Genomic DNA, 22,704 nt, shown 5'->3' on the forward strand with positions numbered 1-22,704 from the left:
GCAAATTGTAACTTAACTGAAATATGAATTGTGAACTTCATCCTATGTGATAAACTTTACTAGTTTTATGTTGACGTTGCTGAATAGAAAACTAACACTGAACCTCTGAAAAATTCCATATATAAAAAAAAAGTGTAAAATAACAGTCCCTGCAAAAGTCAAAACACACTTAATAAAATGTTTGCCAAAGCAAAACAAAGGAATATAAACTTTACAATGAGGAGTTCTCCGGTGAAGTCAGCATGAGCTTAAAGGATAGAATGTAATGAACAGTTGATAAAGGTTTGATAAAGATTCAAAGCTTATGTTGATTATGAGAATGAAAGCTTAGTGTTCCCATTATTGAACATTTTTCTGCAGCTTTCTTCAGCAATATTAAGCTTGTAAAGAGCAAATGCTTTCAGGAATCAAGTCTTTAAGAGAAGCAATAATAGCATTTGGAAAATTTATTAAAATACAAAAGGATCAAAAGTCTTTAAAGAACTAATCTATGTGGTGATCTTGCATTCTCTTTGTACAACTAAATTGAGTCCGAAGTATTAAACTAAAACTGTGGAACTGTAATTGCACAACTAACTAGCCACCTGGAGTTCAGATAGTGTCAAGTGAATTGGGTCAGATTGGAATGAAGTCAAATACTTAATGACGAACAAAACCCTTCCTTGGCCCTGTGATCGGGCTGTTAGTGTGACTATGAACTAGCTGACACTTTGAATAGCAAAATCTTCAGTGGTACACACACTTTTTCTTGTGTTATCATTTAAATGTCATTAAAAACACACATGATGAGAGTGCTTAATTTGACAGAAAAACACTCAAGATATCAAAGTCAAATAGATAATTCTTATTTTTCTTATATATTGAACATAACAACAGTTACAAATAATGTATCACAGTATAATTTCTAAAATACTTTCTCATACAGTATCTCATTTGTTCTGTCCAACAATAGCTGAGGAAATTCAGACTCTAGCAACTTGATTTTTCCAAGATCCTTAGCTTATAAATGCTATAACCAGGACAAAATTCAAATTTTCTGAATTCAAATTCCTAGGTTCTTAAAGAATATTGCTACTAACTGTATGCCTATTGTTATATATCTACATAGAGACCACCAAAATCCAACAGTACTTCCTAGGAATTAGAATTATAAGCCATTGGCTATGGTATTAGGAGTGAAAGATAAGAAATGACCGGAAATTTGTTTTCACAGTACAGGCTTAATAAGCATTTCAGGTATTTTCTTCTTAGTAAGTATATCAGAAAGTATAGGTTGAAAATTAAAAAAAAGAAATATTTGTATAATATGGGAATTTCTTAAAGTAAGAGAGTAAAGAGGACATTAACAAATCACAGTGTACCAGTCAACACTTCTGGAAATTGAGAATTCACTGCTTAAGACTCTACATATTTTGACCTATTGTGTAGACATAACTTTCAGGGTTCCAGACTTACACTGACAGCCATAGTAATGTACAGTTTGCTAGTTCTTCTACATATGTAAATTATACCTTTTCAGTAGGTGTCAGTTTGGGGGCAGACAAAATATAGTCTCCCGATCGAATTCAATAATGTAATTAAATGAAATTTCTTGCTGACAGCATGAATCCCTAGAGCACAGTATCTTGTGACAATAACTGAATGCAGAGATTATAAGACATCTCATGGGCTCAGCTAGACTTCTTAGCTCTTTATACAGAAGACCAAGCAAGAGATTATTTACAGTTTAACTCTGATATGAAAGAAGTTTTATTTGGTGTCAAGTAGTGTGTATGACACCAGAGATGAGTTTATCACAAAGCAGCTTGGGAAATTTCCTTATTTATGACTCAGGATTGTAGCTCACTGCTCCTTGTAATGCATAGGATTTTTTTAGTCAATGAACAGAACTCACCCACACTTAAAGAAGTTTTCTCTACTTTGTGGGAGTTCATGTTTTTAGAAAACATTTATCCAATCTCGCCGTTGCAACTGAATTAGACTCTACCTTGGGAGAAGCAAATCTTAGTTTTTGCTGTTGCTCTAGTTTTTTTTTTTTAACTTAAAAATTAATTTTTAATATGCTGCAACATATTAAGGTCATACAATATGTGTTTCAGACATATGAACCAATTTTACACACAAGAAATTAAATAAGGTTTGAGAGAATCTCAGTGAATGCACACTTATAGAGGTTGAGGGAGAGGGCATTTGATTCCATGGGTGTAAATGGCTGAACATAAATAAGAGGCCCACCAGGAATATGAGAACCCACCAAAGACCACAGTTATGTTTCTTGGTTGTAAATATTTTAACTTATTGAAAAATAGCAATTTAACAAACATGAACAGTGAATATTGTATCAGATTGTCCTAAACTCAGAAGACTACTTTGAATAATAAGCAAATGCAAAACACTTTTACACAAGACAAGGCAAATGAATGTGTCTGGAGAAGTACTTGATCTCTGTAGGAGGTGTCAAATTCATTACAGGGAGCATTATGCAATAGAACAAGAAATATTAGCGTGGGGCTTTATGAGTTAGAGACTAGGTAAATGAACCTGATAAACAGATCGACGTAATAAAAGGAGGATGCAGAGAAAAAGAAGAAACAAGCAAGACCTGGAGGGGCTGAGACACAGGAAGCAAAATCTGGCAATGTGCCAGAGCAGTTTTAGGATGTAAAAGTTGAAAAGTACAGAAAGGGACTTCTGAGATTTTAATAGACATGTAATAAAGAATGGAGATTGATTAATTTATTTATAGCTATTGATTTTATTTTCCATTCAAATAGTGGGCCTTTGGGGCCTTGTTGATGTATTCAGATTAAAAAAAAAAACAAAACAAAACTATAGAAACTTGTGTTCCATAGTTTGGTGTCAAAGAGGTTTGCAACTCAGGGAGGTAACCTAATGTTGACTCAGTTTCCTCATTTCTAAAGTAATAATTATAGCACTATTAGTAATGAATGGTATCTATACCTATCAATCAATCTATATATCTATATCTAGGTCTATATCAATATTTAAACATAAATTTATACCTAGATTTAGATATACCATGTGCCAAGGACAATATTAGACCTTTTATACTTTACTCTTATTGTTACAATAACCCTGTGGGGCAGAAGACCCATTACTATTATCACTCAACACATGAGGAAAAATACTTCAAACAGTTACCCAGCTTAGCCCAAATCACAAAGCAGAATCCCAGATCTTAACCAGTAACCCAACAAAATGTTTTCTGCATACCTTCTTAGGCAGAAAACTTGGGTGACTTGCATCTTAATATTACATTACACTCTTGGTCTGTTGTATTAGAATGACATCCTAGAGACTCAGAAACAAACTGGGATACCAACTTCATTTACTTCCTCAGCCTCCCTAATATTACTTTATGTCCTACCTCTCTACCTGTTTCTCCCTCTTTTTGTTCCATCTTCATTTAGTCAGCAAAACTGTTAAGCATCTACTTTGTGCTAGATATTGTGCTAGGTACCAGGACTTAAAAAAAGCAATTTTGTATCATCTGCCATCAAAGTATTTAAAAGCTAGTCAGGTCGGACAAAAGATGAATACAAAACAAAAAGTATGAATTTACATTCCCACCAACAGTGCAAGAGCGTTCCCTTTTCTCTACACTCTCTCCAGCATTTATTGTTTGTAGATTTTTTGTTGATGGCCATTCTGACCGGTGTGAAATGATATCTCATTGTAGTTTTGATTTGCATTTCTCTAATGATTAATGATGTTGAGCATTCTTTCATGTGTTTGTTGGCAATCTGTATATCTTCTTTGGAGAAATGTCTATTTAGGTCTTCTGCCCATTTATGGATTGGGTTGTTTGTTTTTTTGATATTGAGCTGCATGAGCTGCTTGTAAATTTTGGAGATTAATCCTTTGTCAGTTGCTTCATTTGCAAATATTTCCTCCCATTCTGAGGTTTGTCTTTTACACTACCAAACATAAAATAGATAGCTAGTGGGAAGCAGCCGCATAGCACAGGGAGATCAGCTTGGTGCTTTGTGACCACCTAGAGGGGTGGGATAGGGAGGGTGGGAGGGAGGGAGACACAAGAGGGAAGAGATATGGGGATATATGTGTATGTATAGCTGATTCACGTTGCTATAAAGCAGAAACTAACACACCATTGTAAGGCAATTATACTCCAATAAAGATGTTAAAAATTAAGAAAATAATAAATAAATAAAATAAAATTAAAAAAAAACAAAAAAGTAATTTAAAATAATGACATGGTGAAATTTTTTTTAGACAATTTACTTTTGTGCATATGTCAAAATTTTATTACAATCTGGCTGCAGGGGAAAAGACTTTCAACAGGTCAGTTTAAAAATAAGATTTACTTTTGGGGGGGAAATACTATAGGAAAAAGGGATGGTTAGATAACCACTGTTATTCTATACAGAAGAAAAAAGAATCTAGTTAAGAAATATTACACAGTGCTTCAAGACTGGCCATTAGGCCCTTCCCAAGATTAACAGTCCACTGAAGGAGTGGATAACTGTGTTCTCAGAAGTGGTCTTATTCTCATTAAAATTTATTTGAACATTAATTAAGCTTTTTATCAAGGATAATCATTTTTTCCAAAAAAAGATTTGCAAATTACAATTTGAACAAAGTTTTAGTCCTCATCCAGACTTGGGTCAATTTTTCTCTTTTTACGTAAGTTTGTGACAAGTAGAATTGAAGGTCTGAATAAGGGATTACTAATTGCCTACTTTAAGGGAAGAGAGGGGGGTCAATAAATCTCAGTCAAAAATTACTGCTGAGATAAAAGGATTTAATCAGTGGTGGAAAAGGAATATCTGCCATAGTTTGAATCCTTGATAAATTGAAACAAATGAATGGGCCAGTTACTGATGGAATCAATCTGAAAGTTCTGGATTGACTGAATTCTATGGAATGAGATCCTGAAAATTGAAAATGGGTCCTATAAAAATCCAACTTTGATGTAGGGTACCATAAAGATTGAGCCCATTCAAACATAGATGAGCTCTTCCTCTTCCAGCATGGTTAAACATTTGCACAGAAAAGCAAGATCTCTCTGAGTGTATAAAAAGAAGTGTTAAAAATATACATTTTTTAAACTCTAAAATGAGAACTGTATACATGAGAAATCGTTCTTCCTTCTTTCCTTCCTTCTTTCCTTCCTTCCTTCCTTCCCTCCTTCCTTCCTTCCTTCCTTCCTTCCTTCCTTCCTTCCTTCCTTCCTTCCTTCCTTCCTTCCTTCCTTCTTTCTTGAAATAAAATTCATATTTTATGGCAAGAAAAGACAAATTTAAACATAAAAATTCTCTGTGCTTTGGCCTCCTCTCTCCCCTGACTGTGCATTTTGTATCTGCATTACGCATCGACCAAACCTCCCTCAAAGGCAGGAATAGCTGGTCAACCATAAAGAGTAACATTCTCCCAACAACAACAAGACGACTCCTTAAAAGATAACAACCCTTCTTGGTCTTGTAATGGGTCACATGACCCACCACGATGGCACTTAGATCTGGATTATGTAAACTGTCAGTATTTGTCATTTGATGTACAGCCCTCTGTCTCAAAAAACTTACATAAACTGTCTTGACTTCTAACGAGCAGAACAATTCTCAGAGCTTTCTGAGATATTCTTCCTGGGTTATAATCCTTAAATTTGGCTCAAATAAAATTCTCCAATTCTTTCTTGGATTGAATGATTAATATTTCATCAACACTTTGGAGCCATGGACTACTGAGATGGAGGTCACGTCCTTAAAAATGAAAATTGCACGGTTGAGTCAAATGATCGTGTGAGTGGTCTGGGGCCAGGAAGGGAGATTTCTTAAAATATGGAGTTTAAGTGCCACTTAATGGAAGGATGAAAGTTAGGAAATTAGACGAAAATTGGGGTGGAGAGCTGTAAATGGAAATGATTAGTGAATTCTATCTCCTGCTTAAAAAAAGTTGAAAGCAGATAGCTACATGTTTCTAGTTACAAGGCTAAAGACTTTAAGAACTTCATAAAATGCTTGACCTTTGTAACTTCTTCATGTTTGTTATTATCTCTTTGATATTTGGTATTGATTAGCAGTAAAAGTTTTGGCAGACAGCATTAACTAAATATAATAATATTGAAAGCTAAAATACTATTGAATAGTTGCCTTTCAGGCAGTATCTAATTTAATCCTGAAAACGACCTCATTAGGTACATACTATTTCTAGAAGAAATCCATGTGATTAGGGAAAGTTAAGTAACCTCCTTAAAGTCACAGACAGTGGCTGACCTTGATGCGAATAGAGGTTCTTTTTTTAACTCCAAAGTCTAAGTTGTTAGCACTATACTTTCTGTGTAAACCTTGGATCCTGAATTTGAATCCTACCCCTGCCACTTTTTAGTTTAGTAATTATATATAAATTACTTACCTTCTATGAGCTATACTTCCTTTTATGAAATGTACCCAATTTGGGACCTCATTTATTCAAAGCACCTGAATCTGTCCTGGGCATTTGGTAGCATTTGTTTCCTTTTCTTTCTAAACATCTTATCACTGGGAGGAGCAAAGAAGAGAAGAGCAAGAGAGACGGCATTTCTGCTACTTTGAAGCCAGGTTGAAGGGTGAAATCCCTGAAGGATACAGAGTGTGTTGACTCATTAGGTACTTTGAAGCCAGGTTGAAGGGTGAAATCCCTGAAGGATACAGAGTGTGTTGACTCATTAGGAGAAGAGAAGTTCAGCTGATAAAGAGCATGGGATTGAAAAGTGGCTCTGAGACTAAACAGTGGAACAGCAGATGGGGTCCCTCTAAATGCAAATGATCTCATGACTGCCCTCGGTCTTCTTTTGCTTTGTGCTATTTCTTGGAGGAATCTAGCTTCAGAAGCTTGTTGAGAGGACTATTGTGAGGCCATTATAAACTAATAGGAGGTAGTTATGATTTTTATATTGTCCTTTGTTACTCAGACTAGAAACTCCCTATGAAAAGCAGAGTTATAACTCTGGAAGTGATTCTATGATAATGATGGATACATTATTATGAGAGGATAAAAAAGAAAAGCCCAGTGTATTATCAGGGAGGAAAATTGAAGAGACCTCAATCAAGCCACTGCAGTTAACTTTCTCCCCTTTTTTTCAGAGAATATGTGGTAGGTTCTCATTAAATATTTATTAAGTTGAGTTGAAAATAATGTTGTGACTGTTGTTTTTTCAATGATCCATGTGAGATAATTGAACGGATGACAGGAATCATGAGAAAGCTCCTTTGCATATAATAGAGTGCTGTATAAGCGGGAGTGGCAATTAATAAATTATTTAAACCATCATTTTTAGACCACTAAGCATATCTAAGTACTGAGAGTATAAAGATTAGTTCTAAAATAAATAGATCTTATGGAGAAGAAAGTGCCAGAAAAAAATTGTCTTAAATTTTTTCAAGAAAAAATGGGCAAAGAGTTATAAAAAGTAAATTGAGTTGGAAATGGCAAATGAAATTCCTGGCTGTCCTTTCAAGTGATTTGGTGAATGTTGCTTACTGGACCCTCTGGGGATTATCTGATTCTATAAGGCTGTGCACCTTAGATTATCTTTTATACTAACTGGCCTCTTTTACAACTGTATAGGGATGGAGGTTATGTTGTAGAAAACTGTTAACAATGTAAATGTTTCTCGTACATAGAAATGCAAATAAATTTTGTCTAGTCATGAATAAAAATCTCTGTAACACATTTTCATTTGAACCAGTTTCACCATCTTTCATGTTTCCTCACTAATTAATGAGCTAAAGAAACTACTTGATGTGTTCATTTTATGTTTGAGGAGAGCCATGATTTTACCATCTTGAAAATTTTACCTTCAACAGAAGGTACTTAGTGCTTCTTAGGTGCCTGGTATTAAGCTGGGAAATGTTATTTATGCTAACTCATTGAATATTCAAAACAGCTCTACAAGGTGGGAGACTTTCTTATAGAGTCCTTGCACACTGATGTTAAAGAAAAACAATTATTCAATGACATTCATTAAAGAACAGTAAGGCAGACTTTACTTAGGACCATCACAATAAGTATAGGGACAATTTCGATGGGGTTTTGCAATGGGCAGAGAGATTGGGCTCAACTCCAAATACAACAAGGAAAAGTGGGAATTTATAACCAAGGAGCAGGGTGAGGATCAGTGGATGGAAAATAACTAAGAAGAAACATCAGGGTAAGGGGAGATTCTGGCTAAACTGACCTAATTAATTCTTGCAGAAGGTAGGCCAGGGTGATCAGACATCACATTTTTTTTGTTTGTTTGTTTTGTTTAAAAAAAAGATATCTTTATTATAAAATAGGTTATATATGATCATTATTCACAGGATTGACGAATGTTAAAGTGGCAGGAGACAGATCTTGAAAAGAAAAAGTTTTCTGAAAGTTTTATGAGAATACTAGTAATAAAGCAAGAAAACATAGGTAATAACATTTTATAATGCCTTTGAGAAATACTAAAGAGAGGTGAAGAAACTGAGTTTGTCAAAATTATGACACAGGAACAAGAGAAGTTGATGTAAAACAGGATATTTTTAACTGAACAATGCAAAACAAGGCTCCTCACATTTCTGCTTTCCTTTATTAGGTAGTCCTTGTAAATCCCAAATCTATAATGAAAAGCTTTTCACCAGGTACTAAATAGTTCTTATAACTTTAGCAACGTATTTCTATTGATGTTTTAATTTATAAAGCCAACTTTGGTCCTTCCCCACACCCAGCATGTGTTCTAAGAGGTGTGAAGGGTGACGTAGAAGGAAAACACTCCCTGTCTGCAAGGTGCTTATAATCCAACTGGAAGGTAGGCCAGGGGGATGATGGAGGATGAGGAAACCCATGACCAGATATTATGAGTAATCAGATATTGAGGATGGCTAAACTTAGTAGGATTCTTGTTAAAATTGGACAGTGAAGAAATAGACATGGAAACCCAAAATCAGGACCTAGTTGAGAAGAGAGTTCAGAAGAGCCCGACTAGAGTTTCTTAAGAAGAAACTCTGTCATTGATAAGAGCTCTGAAGTTTCAGGAGGAAAAGGTAAATTAACAAATATTTGTGAAACAAACTGATAGGTTTCTACAAAGGTTTAAGGGCAGCCCAAGTGTCAAGTACCTTGGGAGTGGTACTGCAATTTTTGGCTTATTAAACATATAAAATACTTAAATATCTATATTTTAATATTAGTTTATAATGTCCCATCATAACCTATATTACAAATATATATATTGTATTGTACCTATATTTGAGAAATAAATTTATTTTGTAATAAGCTGGTACTACATCTTTCAGAAAATTAACAATGAAGACATTTTATAACATGCCACTGCATTAAATTTGCTCTGATTCTCTTTATTGTGTGTAATACTTGAAATGTTTTTACTGCTAATCTCTATGAAGTAAAATAATTATATTTTATAAAACATACTTTTTTAATTTACACAGCCAATTAATAGCAAAGACAAATAACAACAAAAAATCATTTACTTGTTTTCAAAAGCAGCAATACAGGTAAAACACAATGAAAGATTAGTAATACCTAAAAACAGAATATCTTAGAACCTTAATACATTTGTACAAATAAAGAATCTCATTCTTTCCTCTATAGGAGGCAGTCACAAACTATTATCTTGCCCATTTTTGTATCTTTTCCTGGCTCTTTTACCCCATCACAATCTTTTCACATCATCATCATGATAGCTATAAGCAAACAACTATTTTCCCCACCATTTAAAAATGGATACCAGGTTACTAAAAGAAGGGCAAGGACATAGAGTCAGCAAGCACTATGAGCTTGTATTCCCATCCCGTCCTTGAGAGCTAAGATTAGTGGAAGGCAAGGGCAAAGATGTCCTACGCTGGACAACCTCAGATTTGGTGTTTCTTCATAATTTAGCAAAGATCAATTATAACTAGTTTCTTCTACTACAAGTGGCCCTTAGATTCTCCATTATTATGGAGACTAGAGAGAGTCTTGTGGGACAGTAAGTGAATTTTAAAGTCAGATATACCTGAGATTGAATTCTGTCTGGCTCTCTTAGTAGCTGTCTTAATTTGGACAAATTTTCAAACCTGCTACAGACCGTTTCCTTAGCTGTAAAATTAGTATGATAATTTGTCCTCCATGAGGATGTTGTGAAAATTAGATTAGAAGAGGTCTGTGTTGCATTTCACAGAGAGTTGGCTCTTAATCATGATAGTTAGTATAAACACAATATAAAAATCAGGTACAATTCCTGCCAGAAAGAGTTTCACTGAATTTTAGTGATCAAATACTTGTTGTCTGATGTGGTATTTAGACCTCAGTAATTACAACATCTAGCAAGGGGGAAAAAATAAAATGGCGTAACTGAAACACAGGGTTTGAAGTGGTAGAAGAAGGGAATAGCCAAAGATGTTGTTGAAGCCAAACATGAAGTCAAACATGAACCAATATGAAGGTACATTCTAAGAAGCTGGAATTTTATCTGGAGGGAAATAGGAAGCCAGTGAAGGATTTTAAACTAGAGGACGTTCATATGTCCTTGAATATCAATCTGAGCACCAAGTAGGAAATGGAATCAACAGCTGACTTTATGTTAAAATGACCATCTGTTCTAGAAGCCCCTTCTAAAAATAAGAAGGGTATTCTGAGGTATGTAAGTTGCAGAAACAAATATCATTTGGGGAAGTTATTAAATCACACCCATTTATGATCACCTCTTGAAGCATGAAGTTATAATTTACTATCGGTTGCTGAGGGCTACACTGGTTCAGCCAAGTTTTGCCAGATTTTTTACCATACTTCCAAAGGTGGAATTTTGAATTATGATAGTAATCATTATACTTGCCCACCGTTAGTCCTTAGGTAGCAGATTCACATTGTCGTGTTTTCTACCACCAGAGGGTGCCCTCTATTCCCAGAGTCAATCCACTGGGATCTTAGGTTGGTGCCTTCATTGACCAGAGATGGCAGACCAGGTAGAAAAAGATAATTGGGAACATTTAGTTTCTCTCTCAAGAATTTGAAATGGACATATGAGTGAATTTTTCACTTACGGGTAGACAGATGTTTCATGAGACAAAAAGAAATAAAAGAGACAAATAAGCTAAATGCAAATAAATGTTATTAATAAGCAGAGCACTCACACTGAGTACTCACATAGAACTCACATAGAACCAGCCCTATGTCCTGGTTCTATCAAGTGTCATGTTCCCACTAGAGCTCATCTGGGTGTCAGTCCTCGCTGAGACCAAGGACGTGGTGTTCAGATTCCTCTGTGTACATCTGTGTCTATATCCTTTAAATAAAACTTCTGTTAAACAAGGCAACTGAATAAGCTTCAGTGTGGGATGATTCAAACCCAGGCTTATCTAACTTCAAAGCTTCTATGCTTTCTTCTATATCATCTTTCTTTCATCTGTAGACCAGATTCATGTTTCTATATAATGTCCCCAGCTTGATTATTTGTTGGTTTCATTTTCAGAATAGTTGAACTCTTGAACAATCACACTACAAATGGTTTATCTACTTAGTCCTTGTATTGGGTAAAGAAACTGAACTATATGGTAACTAGGAGGATTAAATTACCCTACCAGAAGCTCACAGGGTCAGATTTAGTCATTATCATTCCTAGATACATATGATGATATGATATGATGATTTGAGCTCTTCTTTTACTGAAGGGTTCTTACAAAAGTCAGAGGTATTTTAAGTTACTCAGTACCGATAAAAATAAAACTTCTACACATGAAAAGCTAAAGCAGTTATGAAATTAAGGAGGTCAGTATGACCATGTACTTGGTCAGAACTGGTATTTTAGCTATTTATTCCATCACCTTAGACTTTGGACATTTCTGTTTTGTAAGAATACTTCAAACACAATCTTTCTATCCTTAATGTAGTAATCCCTTAGGATCAGCTTCACGGAGCACAGAAGCAAAAAGAAATCCCTCTGCAGTGCATCGGAACAAATTGTTTCATGCACAATTGGTTGCTAAAAAGAATACCATTTCTTATAGGAAGTAGTGTGGAGATAGTGGGCCATATTCAAAATACTGAAGGAACTATTTTACATTGATAATTGTCACTGTAATTAATACTTCAGTAGGTGCAGTTTTATAGTTCTATCTCACCAGCCTGCAGTAGAATTCCAGGCCAGAAAGACATATACCAGTAAGGAAGAACTTAACTCTGATTGTTAATATTGTTTGTGCCCCCTTTGTACTAGGTAGATGAATACCAGCTCTCAATTTTTTCCCCTCCTGTTCTGCTTAACAATGACCTCTATAACCTGAAAGAAAATTAGTAGTGTGCAGGAAAAATATTTTTTAATGATCTTGAAAAGAGGTTAACTACCTTAACAACTAGAAACTGCCCATTTCTTCACAAAACCCTTTTTAAATTCCCTTTGCTCCTGTATCTATTTGTCAGATATTTACATATCAAATGATTCCTTTTTTCTCTAAAAGAACTGACTCTTTCTTAGTTCAGATTTTAACAGACCGTTCATTTATTTTATATACAAAATAAGATACTTCAAAGTATGTTGATACTCTTCATATTTATATTAAATATGAAGGTACATTTAAAGTTATCAGTAAAAAGGTATTTCCTTTTATGCTTCACTTGATAGATAAGATATTCAATTGATACAACAATTTATTATTTTTAAGGAGGAATCTTATTTTCTATATCCAAAAGTTTGTTTATACCTAATGTGCTTTAAAAAAAAAAAGATCTTGCTGTAATTTATGTCAAAGAGTGTTCTTCCTATGTTTTCCTCTAAGAGTTTTATAGTGTCCAGCCTTACATTTAGGTCTTTAATCCATTTTGAGTTTATTTTTGTGTATGGTGTTAGGGAGTGTTCTAATTTCATTCTTTTACATGTAGCTGTCCAGTTTTCCCAGCACCACTTATTGAAGGGACTGTCTTTTCTCCACTGTATATCCTTGCCTCCTTTGTCATAGATTAGTTGACCATAGGTGTGTGGGTTTATCTCTGGGCTTTCTATCCTGTTCCATTGATCTGTATATCTGTTTCTCTGCCAATACCAAACTGTCTTGATTACTGTAGGTTTGTAGTTTAGTCCGAAGTCAGGGAGTCTGATTCCTCCAGCTCTGTTTTATTCCCCTCAAGATTGCTTTGGCTATTTGGGGTATTTTGTGTCTCCAAACAAATTTTAAGATATTTGTTCTTTCTGTGAAAAATTCCAGTGGTAGTTTGATAGGGATTGCATTGAATCTGTAGATTGCTTTGGGCAGTATAGTCATTTTCACAATATTGATTCTTCCAATCCAAGAATATGGTATATCTCTCCATCTGTTTGTGTCATCTTTGATTTCTTTCATTAGTGTCTTATAGTTTTCTGAGTACAGGTCTTTTACCTCCTTAGGTAGGTTTATTCCTAGGTATTTTATTCTTTTTGTTGCAATGGTGAATGGGATTATTTCCTTAATTTCTCTTTTTGATCTTTCACTGTTAGCATATAGGAATGCAAGAGATTTCTGTGCATTAATTTTGTATCCTACAACATTACCAAATTCATTGATTAGCTCTAGTAGTCTGGTGGCATCTTTAGGATTCTCTATGTATAGTATCATGTCATCTGCAAACAGTTTTACTTCTTCTTTTCCAATTTGTATTATTTTTATTTCTTTTTCTTCTCTGATTGCCATGGTTAGGACTTCAAAACTATGTTGAATAAGAGTGGCAAGAGGGGACATCCTGGTCTTGTTTCTGATCTCATAGGAAATGCTTTCAGTTTTCACCACTGAGAATGATGTTTGCTGTGGGTTTGTCATATACGGCCTTTATTATGTTGAGGTAGGTTCCCTCTATGCCCACTTTCTGGAGAGTTTTTGTCATAAATGGGTGTTGAATTTTTCAAAAGCTTTTTCTGCATCTATTGAGATGATCATATGGTTTTTATTCTTCAATTTGTTAATATGGTGTATCACATTGATTGATTTGCATATACTGAAGAATCCTTGCATCCTTGGGATAAATCCCACTTGATCTTGGTGTATTATCCTTTTAATGTGTTGTTGGATTCTGTTTGCTAGTATTTTGTTGAGGATTTTTGCATCTATGTTAATAAGTGATACTGGTCTGTAATACTCCTTTTTTGTAGTATCTCTGTCTAGTTTTGGTATCAAGGTGATGGTGGCCTCATAGAATGAGTTTGGGAGTGCTCCTTCCTCTACAATTTTTTGGGAAGAGTTTGAGAAAAATGGGTGTTAGCTCTTCTCTAAATGTTTGATAGAGTTCACCTGTGAAGTCACCTGGTCCTGGACTTTTGTTTGTTGGAAGATTTTTAATCACAGTTTCAATTTCATTACTTGTGATTGGTCTGTTCATATTTTCTGTTTCTTCCTGGTTCAGTCTTGGAAGGTTATACCTTTCTAAGAATTTGTCCATTTCTTCCAGGTTGTTTATTTTACTGGCATAGAGTTGCTTGTAGTAGTCTCTTATAATGCTTTGTATTTCTGTGGTGTCTGTTGTAACTTCTCCTTTTTCATTTTTAACTTTATTGATTTGAGTCCTCTCCCTCTTTTTCTTGATGAGTCTGGCTAAAGGTTTATCAACTTTGTTTATCTTCTCAAAGAACCAGCTTTTAGTTTTATTGATCTTTGCTATTGTTGTCTCTGTTTCTATTTCATTTATTTCTGATCTGATCTTTATGATTTCTTTCCTTCTACTAACTTTGGGTTTAGTTTGTTTTTCTTTCTCCAGTTCCTTTAGGTGTAAGGTTAGATTGTTTATTTGAGACTTTTCTTATTTCTTGAGTTAAGATTGTATTGCTATAAACTTCCCTCTTAGAACTGCTTTTCCTGAGTCCCATAGGTTTTGGATCATCGTGTTTTCATTGTCATTTGTCTCTAAGGGTTTTTTGATTTACTCTTTGATTTCTTCAGTGCTCTCTTGGTTATTTAGTAACGTATTGTTTAACCTCCATGTGTTTGTGTTTTTTATGTTTTTTTCCCTGTAATTGATTTCTAATCTCATAGTGCTGTGGTTGGAAAAGATGCTTGATATGATTTCAATTTTCTTAAATTTACCACGGCTTGACTTGTGACCTAAGATGTGATCTATCCTGAAGAATGTTCTGTGTACACTTGAGAAGAAAGTGTAGTCTGCTGTTTTCAGATGGAATGTCCTATAAATGTCAATTAAATCTATTGGGTCTATTGTGTCATTTAAAGCTTGTGTTTACTTATTAATATTCTGTCTGGATGATCTGTCCATTGGTGTAAGTGAGGTGTTAAAGCCCTCCACTATTATTGTGTTACTGTCGATTTCCTCTTTTATAGCTGTTAGCAGTTACCTTATGTATTGAGGTGCTCCTATGTTGGGTGCATATATATATATATGTAACTGTTATATCTTCTTCTTGGATCCATCCCTTGATCGTTATGTAGTGTCCTTCCTTGTCTCTTGTAACATTCTCTATTTTAAAGTCTATTTTATCTGACATGAGTATTTCTATTCCAGCTTTCTTTTGATTTCTAATTGCATGGAATCTCCTTTTCAATCCCCTCACTTTCAGTCTGTATGTGTCCCTAGGTCTGAAGTGGGTCCCTTGTAGACAGCATATATATGGGTCTTGTTTTTGTATCCATTCAGCTAGCCTGTGTCTTTTGGTTGGAGCATTTAATCCATTCACATTTAAGGTACTTATCGATATGTATGTTCCTATTACCATTTCCTTTATTGTTTTGGGTTTGTTTTTTTAGGTCCTTTTCCTCTTAGAGAAGTTCCTTTAGCATTTGTTGTAGAGCTGGTTTGGTGGTGCTGAATTATCTTAGCTTTTGCTTGTCTGTAAAGCTTTTGATTTCTTCATCGAATCTGAATGAGATCCTTGCAGGGTAGAATAATCTTGGACGTAGGTTTTTCCCTTTCATCACTTTAAATATATTGTGCCACTCCCTTCTGGCTTGTAGACTTTCTGCTGAGAAAACCGCTGTTAACCTTAAGGGAGTTCCCTTGTATGTTATTTGTCATTTTTCCCTTGCTGCTTTTAATATTTTTTCTTTGTATTTAATTTTTGATAGTTTGATTATATGTGTCTTGGCATGTTTCTCCTTGGATTTATCCTGTATGGGACTTTCTGCACTTCCTGGAGTTGATTGACTATTTCCTTTCCCATGTTCAGGAAGTTTTTGACTATAATCTCTTCAAATATTTTCTTGGGTCCTGTCTCTCTCTCTTTTTCTGGGACCCCTATAATGCAAATGTTGGTACGTTTAATGTTGTCCCAGAGGTCTCTTAGGCTGTCTTCATTTCTTTTCATTCTTTTTTCTTTATTCTGTTCTGCAGCAGTGAATTCCACCATTCTGTCTTCCACGCCACTTATCCGTTCTTCTGCCTCAGTTATTCTGCTATTGATTCCTTCTAGTGTATTTTTCATTTCAGTTATTGTATTGTTCATCTTTGTCTGTTTGTTCTTTAATTTTTCTAGGTGTTTGTTAAACATTTCTTGCATCTTCTCGATCTTTGCCTCCATTTTATTTCCGAGGTCCTGGATCATCTTCACTATCATTATTCTGAATTCTTTTTCTGGAATGTTGCCTATCTCCACTTCATTTAGTTGTTTTTCTGGGTTTTTATCTTTTTCCTTCATCTAGTACATAGTCCTCTGCCTTTTCATTTTGTCTATCTTTCTGTGAATGTGGTTTTTGTTCCACAGGCTGCAGGATAGTAGTTCTTCTTGCTTCTGCTGTCTGTCCTCTGGTGGATGAGGCTATCTAAGAGGCTTGTACAAGCTTCCTGATGGGAGAGACTGGTGGTGGGTAGAGCTGGCTGTTGTTCTGGTGGGCAGAGCTCAGTAAAACTTTAATCTGCTTGTCTGCTGATGGGTGGAGCTGAGTTCTCTCCTGTTGGTTGTTTGGCCTGAGACAACCCAGCACTGAAGGCTACAGGCTCTTTGGTGGGGCTAATCGTGGATTCTGGGGGGGCTTATGCCAAGGATTACTTCCCAGAACTGCTGCCAGTGTCCTTGTCCCCGCAGTGAGCCACAGCCACCCCCTGCCTCTGCAGGAGACCCTCTAACACTAGCAAGTAGGTCTGTTTCAATCTCCTATGGGGTCACTGCTCCTTCCCCTGGGTCCTGATGCACACACTACTTTGTGTGTGTCCTCCAAGAGTGCAGTCTCTGTTTCCCCTAGTCCTGTTGAAGTCCTGCAGTCAAATCTCACTACCCTTCAATGTTTGATTCTCTAGGAATTCCTCCTCCCATTGCCAGACCCCCATGTTGGGAAGCCTGACATGGGGCTCAGAACCTTCACTCCAGTGGGTGGACTTCTGTGGTATAAGTGTTCTCCAGTTTGTGAGTCATCCACCCATTGCTTATCGTATTTGATTTTATTGTGATTGTGTCCCTCCTACTGTCTCACTGTGGCTTCTCCTTTGTGTTTGGATGTGGGGTATCTTTTTTGGTGAGTTCCAGTGTCTTCCTGTCGATGATTGTTCAGCAGTTAGTTGTGATTCCGGTGCTCTCACAAGAGGGAGTGAGCGCATGTCCTTCTACTCCGCCATCTTGAACCATTCTCTCCCCTAATAACACTATTTTAAAGACAATGAAACTTTAAAGCTACATATGTGTACTAACAAAATGTACTCCAGGCAGTTTTACCAGTGAAGTACTTTGAGCATTAAGTCTCTGTTTCCATAGTACAAACCAAGCTTTCTAGCTATTGGATGCCAAAAAGTGAACATGATTTTTGGCTTAGAATTCATTGTAACTCCATTTTTTCCTTTGTTCTAAATTTCTATTTCTTTTCTTTTCAAGGGCATTTTCTACACAAAATTCTTCTAATTAAATGTGCATATGCTTTACCAAGTCAGATTCTTAGACAAAGACTATTTCTACATCATATCGAAAAAAAAAAAAAAGCAGATTTAAAGACTGAAACTCTGTGGGTTGTATAATTCTGTGTTCTACATAATGCCAACCATCTAAAATTCTTTGGACTTGTAAAGATCCTGATGGTTGGCATTGTGAAGGCAGAAGCTCTGGAAAATCGACTGCATCTTTCCATTTTAACAGCATTTCCACCATCAATCAGTTAATCATTCAGTCATCATCATTATCAATAACGTTTCTTAAGTATATCTTGAGCACAAATTAGGTTATGACATTGTATTAGGCAGTAAGGATATATATTGGTATAAGAATGAATTATTTTTTCCCAGAGCTTGGGGTTGATTTGGGGACACTGGATATATCAACAAAAACATAAATAAATTTAAGGTTATGTATTATGCAGAACAGAAAATGCATTCTATGAGAGTTCAAAGGTAGGAGAGTTTGAGGAGACAATTCTCCATGAGTCTGTTGCATTTCTGTGCAAGCAGAGGCACTGATTCTCTTTGTTACAGATTACCTTTCTATGAATGTTTGTATAGCAAGCGGCCTTAGATGGTAGAAATAATGCATCCTTTAGAGAAAAGAGCAGGTTTGTATGCTGCCCAGTATAATAATGAAAATGTTCCCCTCCAGGCAAAGATTAGGCAGATTTGCTTACAGTCCATTAGAGAAGGCTGGGGTCTCCTAAATTTGGGGTTCCTTGGCTGTGATGCAAACTCACTGCATGCAAAGCATCCACCTGGGCCACTCATGTCACTCTGTAGGATTTGAGCAATGAGGGAACTGATACAAATATTCCTGCTCATGGATAACTTTTTATTACCTGAAATTTAGGACTCTAACAAACCCCACATAAAAAATGATGGGAGGTGGTGTAGGTAAAGGTGTAATTAGCTAATTTCTTTTTGTGAGGTTGAACTTAACAGGACACACATATGTAAAAGAAAGGGGGATTGGAAACGATGGGTCACTTCAAAAAATGCTTAATTTTCTATTTAGTTCGGGTTATGAGTATAACCCATGATGAAGAATGTCTTATTTCTTGGCTCAAAACTTTGTATAGATGGTAATTTTTCATTGGACTTCTTATTGCAAATTAGATTATTTTTCCATACATTTATTCTCCCATTAGATTTTTGGCTAGCTGTGTTAGATTTCCTCTTGTTTTGGTATGGAAATGTGTATAACATAGCTTTGAAATTATGGCAACCAGTACTGAAGAGAGCTGCCTATTAAGAGGTTTAATCATTGGAATGCTTATGTTCAATAAAAGTTATCAAAAGGCATTATCATAATGAGGAACATCAGTGCTCAAGTACAGCACCTTATGAATTATGTGGAGCTATTTTTGAACTACAGTGCAACAGTAAATTAGGTTCTTTTGTAAAAAAAATAAATAAAGCATAATCAGTTACTATTCTCTGCTTGTTTCTAATTTCTACAATGCGGCCTTGATTTTGTAAACCTACAGAAATCATGTATTTTCTATACTCTCTTTTCCTGTTTTAATGTCACCTTATATCAGTTTCACTTTTTTTGCAGTGCTTGCTTATGAAGCCCACTGGCACTGATAGCGATCCTTCACAGTGGAACCCAGCAAATGTTATTGCCATTTCTCTTAAGCTAGACTAGTCTTGCAAACATGCTGCCTCCATTTAGTGAAAATAAAAGGGGTAGAACAGAAAGAGTGTATCATGCATATCTTAAAATAACAATAGCCGTGTGACAGTTTCAGGCCTGTGTTTGGAGAATTTGCATATACCCCATTAAGTCTGCCCAAGTTCCACTTTCAAATTTTGATGTTACCAGTCAATTTGCAAAGGTCAATAATATCTTTTTCTAAATGCAAGTTTTCTTATAATTGTACCTCAATAACTGACAGCTGGCCCTGACAAAAAGACAAGAAAGACAAGTGTTTGTTGCAGGAGAACATCAGTATATGGCATTTTGTAGACAGGACTACTCTGGAAAGACTCTGCTATTTTTGGACAGTTAGCATCAAGTCAAGGTTTCAAATAATACGTTCACTTAGACTGGAGTTGACTAAGTGATCTGAAATAGTGTGCATTAGGAGCAATGTACAAGCATGGAGCTCATTAAATGGCAGTATCAATGTGATCACCTTTTAGTAACACAAAATCAATTTGCTGGTCTTTGAATGGTAGTGGTGGTCAGACTAAATTAAATTTAATGTGGATTGACTAAGTGATTTACAGTATCTATATTTACAGTATCTCAGAATAAAGAAGGATAACTTTCAACTATTCCTGAAGCAAAGAGAGGAATAGGTGTACAATGGGCCAAGACAGTGTGAACACTTGTCTTTTGTTTGCTTCCAAGTTTTACAATCGTTCTTTTTCTGAAGTCTGCAAAAAATGTTAGACTAATTGGAATCCTGTGAACTCCACAGATACTACAGGCTTGAGTGCTGCATTGGCAAATTGGTATTCCATTTACATTCCCATCAAAGACTTTAAGGTTTATATTGCTGAATTTATACCGACAGGTGCTATGCAAGCAGTGCTATTATATGCTGGAAATAGTCTTTGTAGCTTAATAAGGAAACCATGAAGATTCAAAGATAAGACAAGCAAAAGAGTTTAAATTTATTACAAGCACATCAGAATTCTTCCTTTTTCAACTCTTTCCTTAATATGTGATACATGAATAAAAGAATAATGGTAAGGATCTTATCTGAATGGTGGCCACATGTGTCATATTCAGATATATTTTTCAATAATGTACTTTTTTTTCTCCAGAGAGCTGTTGCCTCCTAACATAGGATTTGCCAATAACCATCACAGCCATGTCCTATATTTCATATTTGCACCCCAAGTGTCTGGCTGTTTGATGATTTGGGAGGGTGGGGGAATTTAGAGGACCAGTGGAAATCTGTTTGATATATTTATGCTGTATGTGATCTTTAGTATAAATCAGCTTCCTGTACTTCACCAGCAGTTGGTACAATTCAGAATCAGAAAAGATTATATACCAGAAATTGTAAATAATAGAAAACAAAACAATTGCTACCAAATAAAATAGAATACCTCCTTTAATGGAGAATACTTTTAAAAAGCTCCTGGGTTTTACAGACATTTTTAAAGCTTCCTTTAAACTTCAATCCATGCCAGAAGTGACTGCTATTCTGTTAGGCTGGGCTAGGGGGTGCTATAACCTTACAGCTGAATGAAATCTGGCCCTCAGAACTGAAAAGATGTTTTATCAGCCTCTTGTCAGAAAAGGTAAGATGTGTACGTGTGTGTTTGGGTGCACACAGACATAAGTTTCTGTCCACTTTGGTAAGGTTCGCCCCAAAAAGAAATTTTAGTAAGAATATTCTCAACCCTTGTTTTTTAAATAGAGCATGTTGATGCTTCAAACCATTCTAAATTTAAAAACATGTAAATGCCATACCTTAGGAAAACTAGTGAGGTTATTTTTTTTTAATAAATATATTTTTCTGCAAATTTTAAGCCAGGGGGTTCTAATTAATACTTGAGTTCAGGAGAAGTAAGTATACCAATTAAGAATTTTGTATGTGTGCATCTCTCTCTCTATATATATAGATATATTTATACATACACACGTATGTGTATATATGTATACATATGTATATATGTATATACATACATATATATATATATATATATAATTAAACCAATTTTGTTTTAGGTCAACCTAAGATTATTGTATTTTTTAGAGCACAGAAGCCAATTCCATTATTTAATTTTTAATTTTCTAACATTCTCACAAGTTAGGAAATTAAAATGTTTTTGGTAAAGATCATGGTTAAGTTCGAAAACATTGCAATTAATATTGAGTCACTATCATTGTTGCTTTTACTTCTCCAGAAGTACTGATAACATCTAGAAATTTTGATAGTTTCATTGAAACACTTGTTTAAATGGCAATTTCCCTAGTCAAGTAACTAATTAAAGGAAAAAAAATTCAAGAAAAGTCTATATAACAAAATCTCTTTATATATAATGTACTATTTTAAGGCTCAGATTTAGAGTTTATTGAGAAGCTTGGTCATGATGATTTCTTTATGGGTATATCTGAAGTTTCTTAATAGGCTATTTTTAAAGGAATTTTGAAGAATGCAATAATCCACTCTTGAAATCCTCTTCATCTTCCAAATTTTAAAGACAATCTTCTGAATTAAAACATTGGTAAGGAATAAAGGATTTTTGAATTTGGTTGTGTTAATTTTAGAAGAGTGTGTTGAACTCCTGCAATGCCCAGCATTGTGACCATGAACAGGGAATGAATGAAAGTCAGGTATGCTCATCTGACCCTCTTACTGAAGATGGAATGTGGACCCAAAATAGGTTTAATTTCATAAAGCTAGAGAAAAGCATCCCCCTAGTTACTTTATTTGGTTTATAAATAAGTGATATAGTCCTACACCAATTTCAAATGTAGAAAAGATGTGGATTGACTATTGTCTGAAAGGTACATTTAGTACTTCTGAGAGGAATGCTGTTTTGTACATTATCAATAGTTTTCACCTATGGGAAAGGTTCCCTTGGCTCTAGGATTTGGGGGTGGGGCAAGTTATCTAATCAATTAGTTCAGTAAATAGTTAGGACCTATAATATGCCAGTCACCGGATATCAACTATAGAGATAGGCTGGTCCCTGCTACAGTGGAGCCCTCATTTTAGATAGGGAAATGAAGAATTATAGAGAAAATTTATAATATATTTTCGTATGTAAAATGGGCTAAGTAGATGGTGTTAAGGCAGTTCAAAGGATGATTACCTAACCTATATTGCTTAACATGAAGGCTGAATCATAAGGAAAAGAGATAAGAAATGTGGCTAAGCAGTACAGTTGGAACCACCTCAAGTTAACACTAAATTTCCG

Source organism: Balaenoptera musculus, chromosome 1, assembly GCF_009873245.2.
Source record: "Balaenoptera musculus isolate JJ_BM4_2016_0621 chromosome 1, mBalMus1.pri.v3, whole genome shotgun sequence".
Classification (NCBI taxonomy): Eukaryota; Metazoa; Chordata; class Mammalia; order Artiodactyla; family Balaenopteridae; genus Balaenoptera; species Balaenoptera musculus.